Below are 15209 nucleotides of genomic sequence, written 5' to 3' on the forward strand. Positions count from 1 at the left end.
ATTACGGATTTAATTATTCTAATTGGTTTTAAGTTATTGAATTAATCTAAAATCCGTGCCTAGGATAATTGAATAATACAACAACCATAAGAACATAAAACAGGAAATATACTAATACCAGAAAATAATAGAAAAAAATAAAATCAGTTCGATCTCACAATTTAAGTTGAACCAAGTCCTTCGTTGTTCCTTGACTAGAAATAAAGTTTAGTTCATCTCCGTTGAGAAAATCCCACGTAAAATTGTAGAGATATCTGTTGAATGCATCGTCCTCAATTTAGAGGATATAGTTCGATTGAATAAGGGAAAGAAAAATGACAAAGTCAAAAGAATGACTAATGTCTCTTAATTCGGATTGTCCACCCGATGGAATAATCAAAAGAACAAAACAAAGGCCAGTCGTCCTCTGCCCAGCTTGTTTCGGCTGCCTTTTTTTTTTCCAAAAGCTAAGTTTCCCCCTTCCAGAATAGTAGTTCTAGTCTTCGTTGACTTCTACCTACCCTACTCAGCTACAACCACAAAGAAAGGAAAATCTGCTAATTGGGAAGTTTCCTATTCTTTCTAAACTACTATTGTCAATTCAAATCAAATAATCAACTAATGGAATATTTGCGGCCCCACGTTGCGCTTCCAATTGGTAGTTTAGTATCGCGCGTCTTTCCCGAATTTCTTGAACACGTTCGCCCTGAGTTGACGCGACCATGCCAAACAGCAATTGTAGTGAGAAATTTGCACTGTTTTACCACATTTTGTTCCAACTCCCTGCGATTAGTACAAATTTCCAAGAGTAGAATCCACCAATTAACGCACATTTGGTAAGATAATAAGAGGGAATTAATTATAAAATAAATGACAAAATTACGACCTATCAAAGCCATACCTTAGCTTTATCTCTCAATGAAAATGGAAATAATTTAAACTTCATAGCATCATCACTTACTCCATTAAGCTTGATTGTATCACAAATTTCTGAAAAATTAGTTAAATGAGCATTTGGATCCTCCATTGAATTACCTCCAAATTGATTTTGTTGGATTATTTGAATCAAAGAGGGTTTAATCTCGAAGTTATTAGCATTAATTGCTGGCCTTGCAATACTTGTTTGTGCTTGTGCTCCCAAAATATCCGGCAATGCAGACTCCCTTAACGCTTGTGGATTCCGATTTACTCGTTCTTCCGCCATTGTTTCTTTTAAAGGTTGCTCAAGTAAAGTTTCACCTACACTTTCTTCCCTTGGACTATATTCAACTTGTTGTTGTTGTTGTTGTTGTTGTCATGCACGTCATCTTGCCTTCCTAGCAATCTTTTCAATTTTCAAATGAAATGGAACTAGGATGCGAAGCAATCGGTGCATGTACTACAAAAACATAACAAGGAGATTAGTAAAAGAACTTCATGTCTATACTAACCTTGGCACTCGTATATACAAAGAAAATTAGGAAATTTAAAGCTAAAACAGGTTGAGATTAATAAAACTTGTTTTTGCCCTAGTATTATCTAATTCCCCAGCAACGGTATCAAAAACTTGATGTGGTTTAGATTTTCAAGTCATGAATTCCTAATTATCAAATCAATTAAGCCCAATTACCTCGATTTTTCACAAGTATACGGGTCAAACGAGTATAGTAATAATTAAGGTCGATCCCACACAGAATTGGTAAACTAGCAAGGCTTTTCAACTAACTTTATTATCTAGACAAAAAAGATATTATCAAAAAGCAACATTAGCAATTAAACAAGCCAAATGGCAAAATTAAAGAAGTTAATTTGGGGGTACAAATGTCAATAAATGTTAGAAGTTAAATAGGCGGTTCAACTAGTCATAGAGCTTAAATAATAATTATAACACCAGTCATGAGGTGGTAAACCAACCATATAGACGGTAAATCAAAAGAAGAGAAATAAAAGTAGAGAGTTAGATTAGGTTTTCTTAAGATTAAGGTCTTAGGGATTAGAATCCCTTGTAGCTTCAAGACAATGATCAACTTGGTTAATTAAGGCCACTAAATTGTGACTTGTTGAGGAAGTAACCCCCCTTAATTTTTTGGATATTGCTTTCACAAATAAACAAAAATACACCACGCCTTTATCTATTTGCATGATAAATTAACTTAGCATGAGTTCATGAATCGCAATGAATTTACAAGCTTGTTCCATCTAAATTCACCTCCTACTAATGTGAAAATGTAATCTAGAGTTCATATATTTTGAAATACATATGCAAGGCAAATTAATTGCTCAAATACATGCTTGGATGATCTATAGTTGGTGATCAAGCAACTACAAATATTAGATGTAAATATATGAACAAACAAGTTTACAAAGTGGCCAAAAATCAACTCAAGTTATCACATAGTCATGATATTATAAGTTCATCCTTTCCCTAGGATGCAATAGTTTAGATACACATATAGTTGAACATAGTGAAGTTCATAAAACTCTTGAAATGAAACATGAATGAGACAAGGAAGTAAAGGTAAAAGTTGATGAAATCTTATTCAAGTGAATGGAACAACCTCCTCAAGCTTCTCTTTTACAACCTTGATCTTCAAGTTTACCACAACAAAGTTGTTTTGTTTACTAAGAAAACCTCACCTTTTTGCTCACACAACCTTGTATTCTAACTACCACTACCTAGTTCTTCTATATTTTTTCCCTAATCAATAAGTTACAAGAGGTATTTATAGATGTTTTTCGAAGAGAGAATGTGCTCATAATGTAGTTACAAAGTTGTCCTTGATTTTTCCAACACAAATAGCTGGTTCTAGCTGGATTTCTGCAAAAAAAAATTATCTAGAAAAGCAGTGTGAAACGAGTGCAAATAGCAGAGCAACTTGCAGGGAAGCTTCAGCAATCCACAAGGCATACGTCACAGTTCTACTTCTTTTTGCATTTCAATGCTTAATCCGCGAATATCAGAGATCCATGAGGTAATTCTTGATATTTTAGCTCGCGTATCTTAGTCGTTTTGCACTTAGTTTATGACCTTGCATTCTCTTTTCCTTATAATTGAACCCCTTGTATGTTTTTCTTTGAATCACCAATGCTAGAGTGATTTCAAGTGCAACTGATTTTAGTCAATTACTAAATTCCTACAAAAACCATATCATTTGCACATTAGTTTGCTCAAATGCATATAATTGATATAAAATGAAGTCTACAAAAGTTAACAACTTAAAGAGCAAATTTCATTCTTGAAAACCCTAATTTCGTATCAAAAGTAAGCAAATAAGTATACTTTAAAGCATGAAAAATGAACACTTATCACTCACAAACATGCACTTTCAAATACATGATTAGTTATCTTTTGAACTGATTAATCTTGCAATCCTAGTATTTTCTCAAGACAAACTACATTTATTTAGCAAATGAATAGTTTTGACCAATTTTGGTATAATAGGAAACTTCAATGTAGGCATAGATATCTTATACATGTGAATGTAGACAAGAATTTTTGTATTCCTCTTATCCTTGACTATGGCTCGAAATTAGTGATTCATCTGATTTCTTACTCAAATGCCTAATAGACAATCTTGAAGAGATTTTAACTTTGATTCTAAAATGTTTTAGATTGGTATGACGATGGTTGCAAATGAAGAGGTTGCTTGTGAATAATCCGAAACTTAACTTGAAAATAAAAGTTTGATAAAACTCAATGAAAATTGATCTCAAGTTGAATTCAAGCAACACAGGTCTAGCTCGAGGTCCAAAATTATAGAGTTGAATGCTAGCAAATCTTATCGAACTTTTATGTATATAGTCTATATTTTACCATATGAAATTATTGACAAATCCTTTTAAGAAATCTCTATTGTTTTGTCCACCATGTCCAAGAGGAACCTATAGCTCTCTTCCCTTCTTCGCCACTCTTTTCCTCGCTCTGTCTCTCCCCCTTAGTTTCTATCTAAACTATTCCAAATTCTACAGTCGCTATTGATTTGGGTCTTCTTTTAGTGCATAGTCAAAGCCCAAAGTGAAAATAAAATTGTATGATGGAGTGTTTGGTTTTCTATGGATTTCAAAATATAAAAACCTATGAGGTTTAATTTTGAATATCGGTTTGCTACTGCATATGCCCCTAACACATATAACTAAGTAGCACTTAAAATCATGAAAGAACTGAACTTCTTCAATCCCTATTTTTAGACTATTTTGGTATCCTATTTTCAAACTATTTCCAGGCCAAGTTTGTTGGGCTACCATGGGAGACATACCAAAGCAACCCTTGAAACCATGAAAGGATCAAATTCCTTTGATACCTATTTTCGTTTTTATCTATTTACTTTTTTCTTGATCAAATCCCCTAGCATCCGATAGCCATGTTAGGCCCTTATTAATCCGAAGTCGAGTTAGGGCTAACTACATAAAAAGGACAAGCTCTTCTAGTGATTGTTTCTCCATTTCAATCTCTTTTTATTAATATATCAAGCAATTTCGAGTTTCTTGTAGACACAGGGACAAGGCCCGTAACATATTTATGCACATAGGGACATAATGGGATGGATATTAGTTTTCAACTAATTTATCAAGTAATTTAGGCCAAGCTAATAACATCTCCATAGACAGAACCAGAACTTTTGTATAAAAAGCCCGTGAACAATAAAGAACATAGAAATTTAAAACAATGAAACAAAGAAAGGATCATAAATTGTATAATTCAATATAGGGGGGATTTTATTGATTCGCAATAAATAAGTATGTACAAAAAAAATATGATTTTCAAAAATTTGAGGGAAGGGGGATGGGGTAGGCATCCTTGAATATTCCAAACCAAAGAAAAAGTAATAACCATGGAAGAAGATGGCATTATGCTTGCTTGCTGAAGATTAGAGGAATTTGACAATGGCATTTTGTCTTCTTGATAAGCGAGGGAAACTAATTTTGGAACCTCAGTTTCAACATCTTGTAAACTTTGCAACAATTAATTTTGAGTCACCTAAGCCGCGGACTAACAAGTTTATACTTCACAATATGTAACATTATCATCTCTAGCATTTCTTCTTTTTTTGTAATACCAAAAATTTTATTCACTTAAATAGTCTAATACAATCTAAAGTAGATAAACATCAAGTCCTAGATGATTATAGTTTCTCCTCAAGTAAGTGAAACCCAATAGAATTATTATTGTTACAAGCATGACATCAAATTGATACATGATTATGCAATTTCTTTCACCATGATTCTTCAAGTTTTCCAAAACAACTAAACAAATGACGTTTTGTTTTCCGCATTTTGTAAGAAGTGAAAAATAGGCTACAACAAAAGAAGAATAACTCAGTTATTTCAATATATCATAATGTATCTCAATATTTTGGCAACAATTTTGTTCTCTTACTTGATGACAAGAGTTCTAGAAGATAAGAATACATTAGTATAGTATTGTTCCTAATATGGATCCTAATAGTCATAAGTATGACAATTTAGAAAAGAAAATTTATTAAAACAACATAGACAGATAGAGAGGATAACTCTAAACACCTTGAAGAGTCAAGAGAGATAGAAATATTAGAAAAAATAGTTGATAATAACTAGTGAGAGTGTCACAGAGAGTATCCAAAATAGTGTGTGAATGGAAATAACAAACAAGGGAAAGAAAAAAGGTCAATCTAGTGCAATACTCAATTATTTCCTAATTGTTCTTAGCCACTTCCATCCAAAAGAATGCAATTTTTTTAAAATTTTCTCAAAGGCACAAAATTAATATAAAAACCTTAAATGTGGAAAAGAAAATAAAAGAAAAAATAAACAAAAAAAAGAAACATTGATCAATTCGATGTTAAAAAACTATTATCAAAGATCAAATTGAGAAAAGTTTTAAGGTTTTATTTTGGGTAATTGCATCATATGCATTTGGATACTTTTGTAATTTCCATGCATTTACATGCTTTTAAAAGTAATTAATCTACACAATATTCTTCATGAGAATTATGAATAAAATTCAAAAACAAAACCATAAGCTTTTATCATTCTTATTTCTTGCAATGAAGGTATATCAAGCTACATATTTGTAGATGTCAATAATTTGGAATAGTTTCTTTTCTATACCAATATAGGTGCTCCAAAATGATTTGTTTAGTTATGAATTTGTATGAGTGAAGTTTTGAACAAATACCACCAACCCTTGGAATTTTGAAGATGAACTACTTGGATGGAGGAATTTTTATGAATTAAATTATTTTTCTATGATTAAAAAGTGAATCTAACTACTTCTAAAAGGTAGTAAAAAATGATGAGTGGACATTTGAAAAAAGGAAATTAATTTTACAAATGAATCAAATGACTATGAACAGCTACTTATAAATAATATCAATTTGCCTAATTAAAATTAAGAAAAAAACTTAGGTACATGGACTAACTAAAAATCTTATAACAACTAGTATACCTAAATAAATTGAGCATTGAAAGTCTAGAAATTAGTTTTCTTCCTTCTCTACAAATTCAAATACTTTAATATGTATATATACAAAAGTAATGTCTTCTAATTTGACTGATGAAAAAGGTGGTTACAATACCAAAACATACTTGTCACAATGTGAAGCAAGTTTGAATTAGTAAATTATTGTAAAAATTAAATTGTGATTGAAAGAACTTATACTTATGGTATTTAACCTTTTATTATATTTAATATCTAAAATGATATTAAGACAAAAAATGAAAATATTAAGTTCACGAGTCAATGTGGCAAAAAAACTACAAATCCATAAATGTATACATTTACCAATTTTTTTATTAGTTGTATTTGATTCTTATTTATTAAGGTAACAATTAAATAGTTTTAAACTTTGATTCTAAAAAGTACATGCAACCCATGTATAATGTGTGTGCACCTCTCTAATCTTCCTATGAACAACTCTTCAAGTTGAGAAAATTTAGAAAATAGGGATTGAAATATTGTCTGTATCATAGATAAAGTTTGTAAATTGATAGGATCTGTAAATTCACACAAGCATCTCTAATAATCTCACAACTAGTTCACCTTCATTGGACATTATATTTTGTCTGTATCTATGCTCAAAATTATAGACACTAATCTTACTCATTTTTCTTCTTGTATTTGCTCTTAAAATTACAAAAATCATGTTCTTCAAACTGGTATTCCTCTTTCTAAAATTTCTATACTTGTGGGTGTTGATATTATTAGAACTTACAACTTTGAGTTCTTGAAAAAAATAAAGAAAAAACTATGATTTCTTGTATGTTGTTTCTAGAAATTCTTACTCGTCATGGCATTGTAGATGATCTCAATGAAGAATTTTGTTTGAAGGAGGCAATGTTGATAAAATATACTAATTTTAGAAGATTTGTAAATAAGTTCTAGTGGTTTAAGCAAGTTTTTCATTTAGCAATTGACATTTTAATAGGTAGTTTCTTGTGTGAAATTCAATTATTCATTTACTTCTCTCACATATATTTTGTAAGTGATTATTATCTTTCAATTCTATTGTTCTGAGTGTTGATATTATTAGAACTTACAACTTTGAGTTCTACGAAAAAAAACTATGGTTTGTTGTGATGGTCTCTTATACTAGTATCTTACATTTGTTCCATGTGCAGATAGCTTATACTTTTTGTTTTCTTCTTTTTATTTAGTACTATCCACTTAGCCAATACTATTGGAAAAAATGATTAGGCCTTGGTTTTAAATTTGGAGGAAGAAAATAGACATTAAATCAAACTTCTAGGGATAAAGTATGTAAGGATCGAAGACAACCTAAGAGGGGGTGAATTAGGTTGATTAAAAACCTAATTAAGTTATGGGCACTTTTTGCTCAATATGAAATTTACCCTCTTTTCTAAGTAATCATACAATGAATCAATTAATGAATGAACAAAATCACTTGAGAGAAGTAGAAAAGATAAGCAATGTAAAGATTACAAACGTAACAATAAGTAAATAAAAAGGAAAGAATTGCAAACCAATTAACTACCCAACTCCTCTTGAGCTTGTAGATTAATTCAAACAAGGTTCTTCAAGTTGATGAATTACAATCACTCTTGTGTACAAAGGAATGTTCACCTCCTCCTTACCCCGAACTCCACTCGGTCAAGTTAGAAAGTTTTACTATCCCTCAAGACAACCCTCACAGAGCTACACTCATGAAGTATTCACTCACAAATGAAAAGCTTACAATGAATCTCACACCACTAAAACTACAAATCTTCCTTGGAGAGTGTTTTCTCACTAAAACTACTCTAGATCTTTTGTATCTTCAATGTGCAAAATTTATTTGAAGATTCTGACCATGCTCTATTTTTAGGAGACCAAGAAAGTGCTTCATTAATGCTTCCAACGGATAGAAAGTAGCTGAACAGTCAACTAGCCGTTGGAGTATCGGACGTCCGGTACTACCCAAGCATGCATCCGACAGCAGGCAGTGAGTTTACAAAATCTTCTTCAATTCTATCGGACGTCTGGTATTGTCTTTGTGAGCGTCCGACAGGTTTCGTCGAGTTTGAACGATCCTATTGGACGTCCGATACTTGCGTCCGATCGAGGTCAGTGAGCTAGGGAAAATGTCTTATTTCCTTCGGACGTCCGGTGGTGGAGTTCTTCATGCGTCCGAAGTTGCGCAATGATTATCGGACGTCCAAACCTGTATTTACAAGCGTCCGACAGCTTTCAGCAATCTTTGTCCCTTTCAATAGCACTTGATCTTTGAATTTGATTTGCTTCATAGCTGAAAGTATATCTTGAAGAGATATTAATATCATCCATATGTTTTGTAAACATCAAAAGATAGGAACTAAGATTAACAATCTCCCTCTTTTTGATGATGACAAAACAATGGATGGAAGAAGAAATAATTGAGCCATAAGCTCTCCTCACTCAATGCATCAAAAAAGTTTTTAAGTGCCAAACTTATAATCTCAGAAAACTCCCCCTTTCACATAGCATTCATTTCTTCCCCTTTTTGTCAACATAAGATGAGAATAAAAATCAGCAATAATAATCCAACAACAATAATAGAGAATCCAGTATTCCAGAGGAATGATATCAGAATTCAACAATCACCAACATACAACATTTACCAACATATCACAGAGAATTGATATCAAAAGAAGTATCAAACAGAGAAATAAAAGAAGTATTAAACAGAGAAATAACAATCAAAATAATTATCAAAGCAAATCATCATTAGATCAGCATTATTCATTTCTTCCCCTTTTGTCATCATAAAAATTCAGTCATATTCAAAAATATCAAGGAAAACTCAGTTCAAAATATCAGAAAATCAAAAGAAAATTGCAAAAGAACATTATGAACAAGAATCTCACCGATCTTACTAATATCTGCTACTCCAATTGTTTTAGTTTTCATGTCATCTCCAAATGTCACTTTGCCACTAGACTTTGGCTTGAATTTGATGAAATGTGATGGATCATCGGTCATGTATCTTGAGCACCTACTTTAATTCCTTAGTAATGTTCACCAGATTCACCTACTCAAGAGTTCAAGAACTAATATTTGGTACTCTTTAATTTTTGAGTCCTTGAGAGTTAGCATCACGTCTAACTGTCTACATGCATTTTATGTCTTTTCTCATGTTCTTTCTCACATAGCAATCACTTTTCATGTGACTTTTTTGACAACAAAAATTAGACATAATCAAAGAGTTATTTATACGAACAGGTTTAATAAATCTTACTTGCTTTCTCTTATAAACAGCAAAATCATTTGCAGTAGAATTTATTTTCTTCTCATAAGTGCCAAAATGAGGTTTTGTTGCATTTTCTTGAAAGCAGTTTTGTTTCTTATATTGGAGTAATTCATTTAAATTATTCATTCTTCTTTTTAGATCATATTGTTCCTCTTTGAACATTTCACAAGACCTTATTTTTCTATCAAACTTATTTTGTAAATCAATCTCATTCTTTTTCAAGAAATCATTTTCAATTTTCAGCTTCTTGTTTTCTTGAAAAAGACGTATATTGTCTTGAAGAAGAAAACTAATTTTGTGTTTCAATTCTTTGTTTCTAACATAAGATTCTTTCAAACTATCATGCAATTTTTTAATGAAAGATTCAAGATCATCATCAGTTTCATCATCACTATCAAATTGAGAGTTACAAGTTGTTACCTCATCATCTCCAATGATCATGAAAGACAATTGAGCAGATTCTTCTTCCTCTTCAATTTCACCATCGGAGTTGCACTCATTCCATGTGAATTGAAAGTTGTTGAATCTTGATTTTCTTTCAACTTTCCTCTTCTTCATTGGACACTCACTCACGTAGTGTCCAGGTTGGTAGCATTCAAAGCATTTATCAGTTTGCTTTTTATTGAACTCTTACTTCCCTTTGTTTCTTGTATTGCTGAACTGATTTGGGAATGAGTTGCTATTTCCTCTTTTTCTGAACCTTCGTTTGTTGAGGATTCTCTTGAAGCTTTTTGTGATGGGAGCTAAATCACTATCATCAGTTTCCGTATCTTCTTCATCTAGGGAGGCAGAATCACCTTTATCTTGAGATGTCTTTGGAGCAATGCTCCTTCTTACTTTCGCACCCTCTTCCTCTAGTACTTTGGACTTAAGTTTCAGCTCATAAGAGGTTAGAGAATTAATAAAAGATTCAATAGGCAAGGAATTTAGATCTCTAGTTTCTTCAATAGCAGTCATTTTACTCTCCCAATCCTTTGATAAAGCATTCAGAATTTTTCTATTTTTCTCACCTAGAGAGTATTCCTTTTCCAGCACCTCTAAGTCCTTAATGAGGTCATTGAATTTACAATACATTTTATCAATGTTTTCATGAGGTTCCATCATGAACGATTCATACTTGGTAATCAGAATAGACTTTTTTTGTTCTCTCATATTTTCACTTCCTTCATAGATTTCTCTAAGTTTATCCCAAATTTCTTTAGCGGACATACACCCTTTGACCCTAATGGATTCATTTGAATCTAAAGTACAATATGTGACGCCCCCACTTCTCCCTAAGGTGAACCAAAGGGTATCCGCGGAACACCTGCCCAACTCTCGCCAGGACTCAAGCAATTTTCGTTCAAACTTAATGCAATACTATTCAACAACACTAGGTAAGTAAGAAAGTGCGGAAAACTTCCAAACTTAACAATATATATAACGATTATCCAACCCTTTCATCAAATTCCAAAAATATACAACATCCAGGTACATCAAATACCCAAATCATACATTAGATTCCCAAAAGTACAATCAATAAGAGGTCTAGTCCAAATTACATTAGAAACCCTAAACTAGAAGTACACCAAAAGGGCTTTCTCCAAGTTCAGTCCATATCCCATCCTGTTAAGAAAAACAAATCTACAGGGTGAGCAAAACGCTTGTGAGGCCAAGAACACACATGCAAGCACATTGTTCAAGTAACAATCCCAATTTAACAAATAGAGCAATAATATTGCAATAAATGACAATTCGAGCGGGAAAAGTAAACAGAAACAATTCAAGGATATAGTAACTCTCAAGAGTTAAGTTCCACTTGCTCTGCCGATGTCATTCGTATACCTTCCCGCGATGACACTCCGTCAACCGGGTCGGTATTTTCATTCCGTAGATCACTACTTACTTCCCTCCATCCACCGTGCACCTCCCGGGCCTACAAAACATTTATAAGGCGATACTCCACGAGTATGCCAAGCAAGACCTCTCATTAGGTCGAGTTTCATTATCTCATGGCTCGCCAAGATTCCCGACCAAACCCATGCCGGCTCGAGTCCAAGGTCAGCCTATGAGTTTGGGCGTCCCTCATTTTCATTTGAGAGTCGAGGAGATTCACTCCAACGACGTATGCAGCCATAGCATACTATTTCATTTCATTCAATCATTCAATCATCTCATTTCATTCAATTAAGTCATTCATAATTCATTTAGTACATTTGAATCATGAGTCATTTATTTCAAATAAGAATGAGTGCGGTAAAGTACACACTCGCCTCTATTTTCAAAATCTCCAAACAATCATAACAATTAAATTTGTATCAAGTATTCATACACTTGACACTCACCAATATAAGTAATGAGGAAGAAATGTCCCTCAGAGTTTTAGGCGTTCACTGTGGGATCCTCTTGAAGTTCCTCGTGTGTGCCTGAGCAAATAATAATAGCCTATCATTCACAAACCCCTACTATTAAAGAAGATCGTACCATAGTACAATCTTAGAAAGTCTCGTGAAACGAGCCTAAATTATCCTAAATCGAGGCTCTCAAGTGGGGTTTCAAAGTACAAGAGAAATTTAGTTTTCATTTTGAAAATCAAGTATAAAACGTTCAAGTAATATCGAAGGAATAAGGAATACTTGAAAAACTCCATTTCCTTGGAATTCGGAAAATTTCAGTTTTGATATGATATATTAGAAAAATCGTATCTCACGCTTTACAAGTCGAAAATAACTTGGTACCGTTGGAAACTTCTTCCAAAGTACTAAAAGTTCATAGAATACACTTTTCCATGATTCCAGACGGAAAGTATTCAAAATTTGGCTCAAAGTTGCTGCTTTGAACATGAAGACAGTTTTCGGGGTTGGTTTTTGGCCAACTTTGAAAATTCGGCAAAATTCACCCATTGCGAACCAGCCTTTGAAATTTGGAACTAAATTAGTGTTACAAACAAGGTTTAAAACAAAACAAGCGGAATGAGAATTAAAGTTTCGAGCACCAAGATATGGTAGCTCAAAGTTACCCAAATTTCCTTGCTAAACGAGGGTTTTCCAACATCAAGTTATGAATTTTGAAAATTTAGTTGAACCATGAAACGGCCTCGGAATAACACCAAAATTAGCAGTATAATACCACCATATAAGGGTTGTTCCACTACCAAATTTCATGGAGAAATAAGCACAGAAAGTGAGTTAACAAAACCGTTGAAATCACAAGAAATTCTAAGGCTAAACTGCCTTTGAACTTCCGTTTTGCCATTTCCAAACATTTGGTCAAGGAACATCTCAAACATGGTTCATTCCAGTAGGTAATGTCCAAAATATGTTCAAGGTACATTCGATAGATGATTTACACTAAGAAGTTTCGGATAACAAGTCCCAAACCATAGTTAGTTTCAAATCTGTCCAAAACATTGTTTTCGTTCACAAAGTCAGTTTTGAATTTCTATCATAAATCACTCAATTCAACTCGGAATTGAGCCTGGTTTGTGGCGTTAGAAAATAGACTCATAAGGCTATATTTTCTCTGAAGAAACGATTTTCAAAATCTATCCTTAACCAGCTCATACGTGAGCATCAAATCGCAGTTCATAATCTGCCTCTCAGTGACAAACGAAACAGGACAGCAATTTTTTAAACGAATGGTTTGGCTCACTCGAGAGGAACCGAAACATGCATTTTATACCAAATGAAATCTAGGAATGTCTAGTTTTCAGTGCCACAAACAGCACTCGATTCTGACATCGGAGCAATGAATTATAGCCGAAATAAGATGACTGTTTGGATAGTGACGAGAATCATTTTCCAGTTTTCTAAACTTTGGAAATCACTTCATTTAACCAACCAAATCATATTATTTTTCCATGAAACTTTTTACACAATCAATATAACATGTAAAAAACATAAACAAGCCATTAGAACCTCAAAATTTTGCACAAAAGTGGTCGAACAAACCAGGGGCAAAATGGTCACTTTTTCCCATTGCACCTCATTTGAGTTTTTACTCATAGCATCACTCATTTCTAGTATAATAAGCACTAAACCAACATTATTTTCATCATCAATCATCAAATCAGTCCTTCCATCAAAAGTGAGAGTTCATAGAGCCCACCAAACAAAAATCCATCATAAGCAAGACTACCCACATGCATGCAAGAGTTTATACGTGTAATTCTACTTCCATAAACCAAAATTTGAAGGTCGGATCGTTACCTACTTGTGTGATGAACAAAGGTAGAATTTTGGTCCCCTCTTGGCCAAGAAAAACCATGAAAAGCTCCCCCTTTTGGCAGTTTAAAATGATCTCCAAGTATTGAGCTAAGTGTGTGTGAAATTTGGAAGGAATTAGAGGAGATTTGGTGAAGGATTGGAGAAGAAAAATGGAAGAAATCTTGGCTGTTTTCTTGCTCTTGATGGCCGGCCAATGAGAGAGAAAAGTGAGGGAGTGTTTGTCCAAAAGTAGCTTCCAAAGGAAGCTTTGAATGTGAGGTCCACAATTGCCCCAAAGTCAACTCTTCTTCGCGCGTGTACGCGCACGTTTTGTGCTCGATTCCTCTCGAGTTTATATCACTATTGCACTAAACCTCTAATGCACTTATATTCATATAAATATTATTCAATCTTAATTGTCCCAAAATAAGGGTTTAAAGTCCCTCAATTAAATCGCGCGTGTGAAAACGCATATTTCCAATTTAAGCGCGATAACGCGAAATCTCTAAGAAATTCTTATAACGATAGTACCACTAACTATCAATTGAATACTTAGGCATCAAAACACCTATTTTAAGACCATTGTGCAAGCCTCTAATTTTCCAAACTTATTGTATTCTCGAATTGATTATTGACTCCAATCGCGTAATCATTATTTTCACTTAACGAGCTTCCAAAATTAAATTTTGAAACAAGTCACTTTAAAAATATAACTAAGCTATAAATCCATATAATTAGGTCTAAAAAGGTTAGAAAATATTTTTCAGGGCAATTGGCCAAATAAATAATTAAATGAGATTGAATTAGGAGTTTAAAATAGATGAATTTTGTGAGTCTTCACATGAGTCTTGTATTACTTCGTCAAATCTCCAATCAATTTGTATCAGCGCGTCTTTCGGAAAATTATCGACGCGCAATCGATATACACTTACTTAGAACTCATTCACCTTTAACTCCTCAATTAACTTTTCTTTATATACTATTGATCATTCTTAATTCTCCAATATTAATACACTCCCGATTCAAGTATAGCCTCGAAAAATGTGTACTCATTATTCCGAACTAAACGAATTTTTGAAAATTGAATTTTCCAACAAAACGCTTTAAAATATAAAAGAGGCATTGTTCCATATAAATGGATCTGTAAATGGTCGAAATAAATAATTCGGAGAAAATGAGTAAATAAATATTTAAGTAAACTTGTAATATTCGATAAATAAGAAAATTTTCGGGTTCTCACATCATCCCCTCCTTAAAAGGAATTTCGTCCTCGAAATTCACACCTAGGACAATATCATTCTCGTAATGGTTTAGTCTACCAGATCAATCACTAACTTACGCTTTCCAACCCATGCTGCACCATTTC

The sequence above is a fragment of the Coffea eugenioides genome, chromosome 5 (assembly GCF_003713205.1).
Source record: "Coffea eugenioides isolate CCC68of chromosome 5, Ceug_1.0, whole genome shotgun sequence".
Classification (NCBI taxonomy): Eukaryota; Viridiplantae; Streptophyta; class Magnoliopsida; order Gentianales; family Rubiaceae; genus Coffea; species Coffea eugenioides.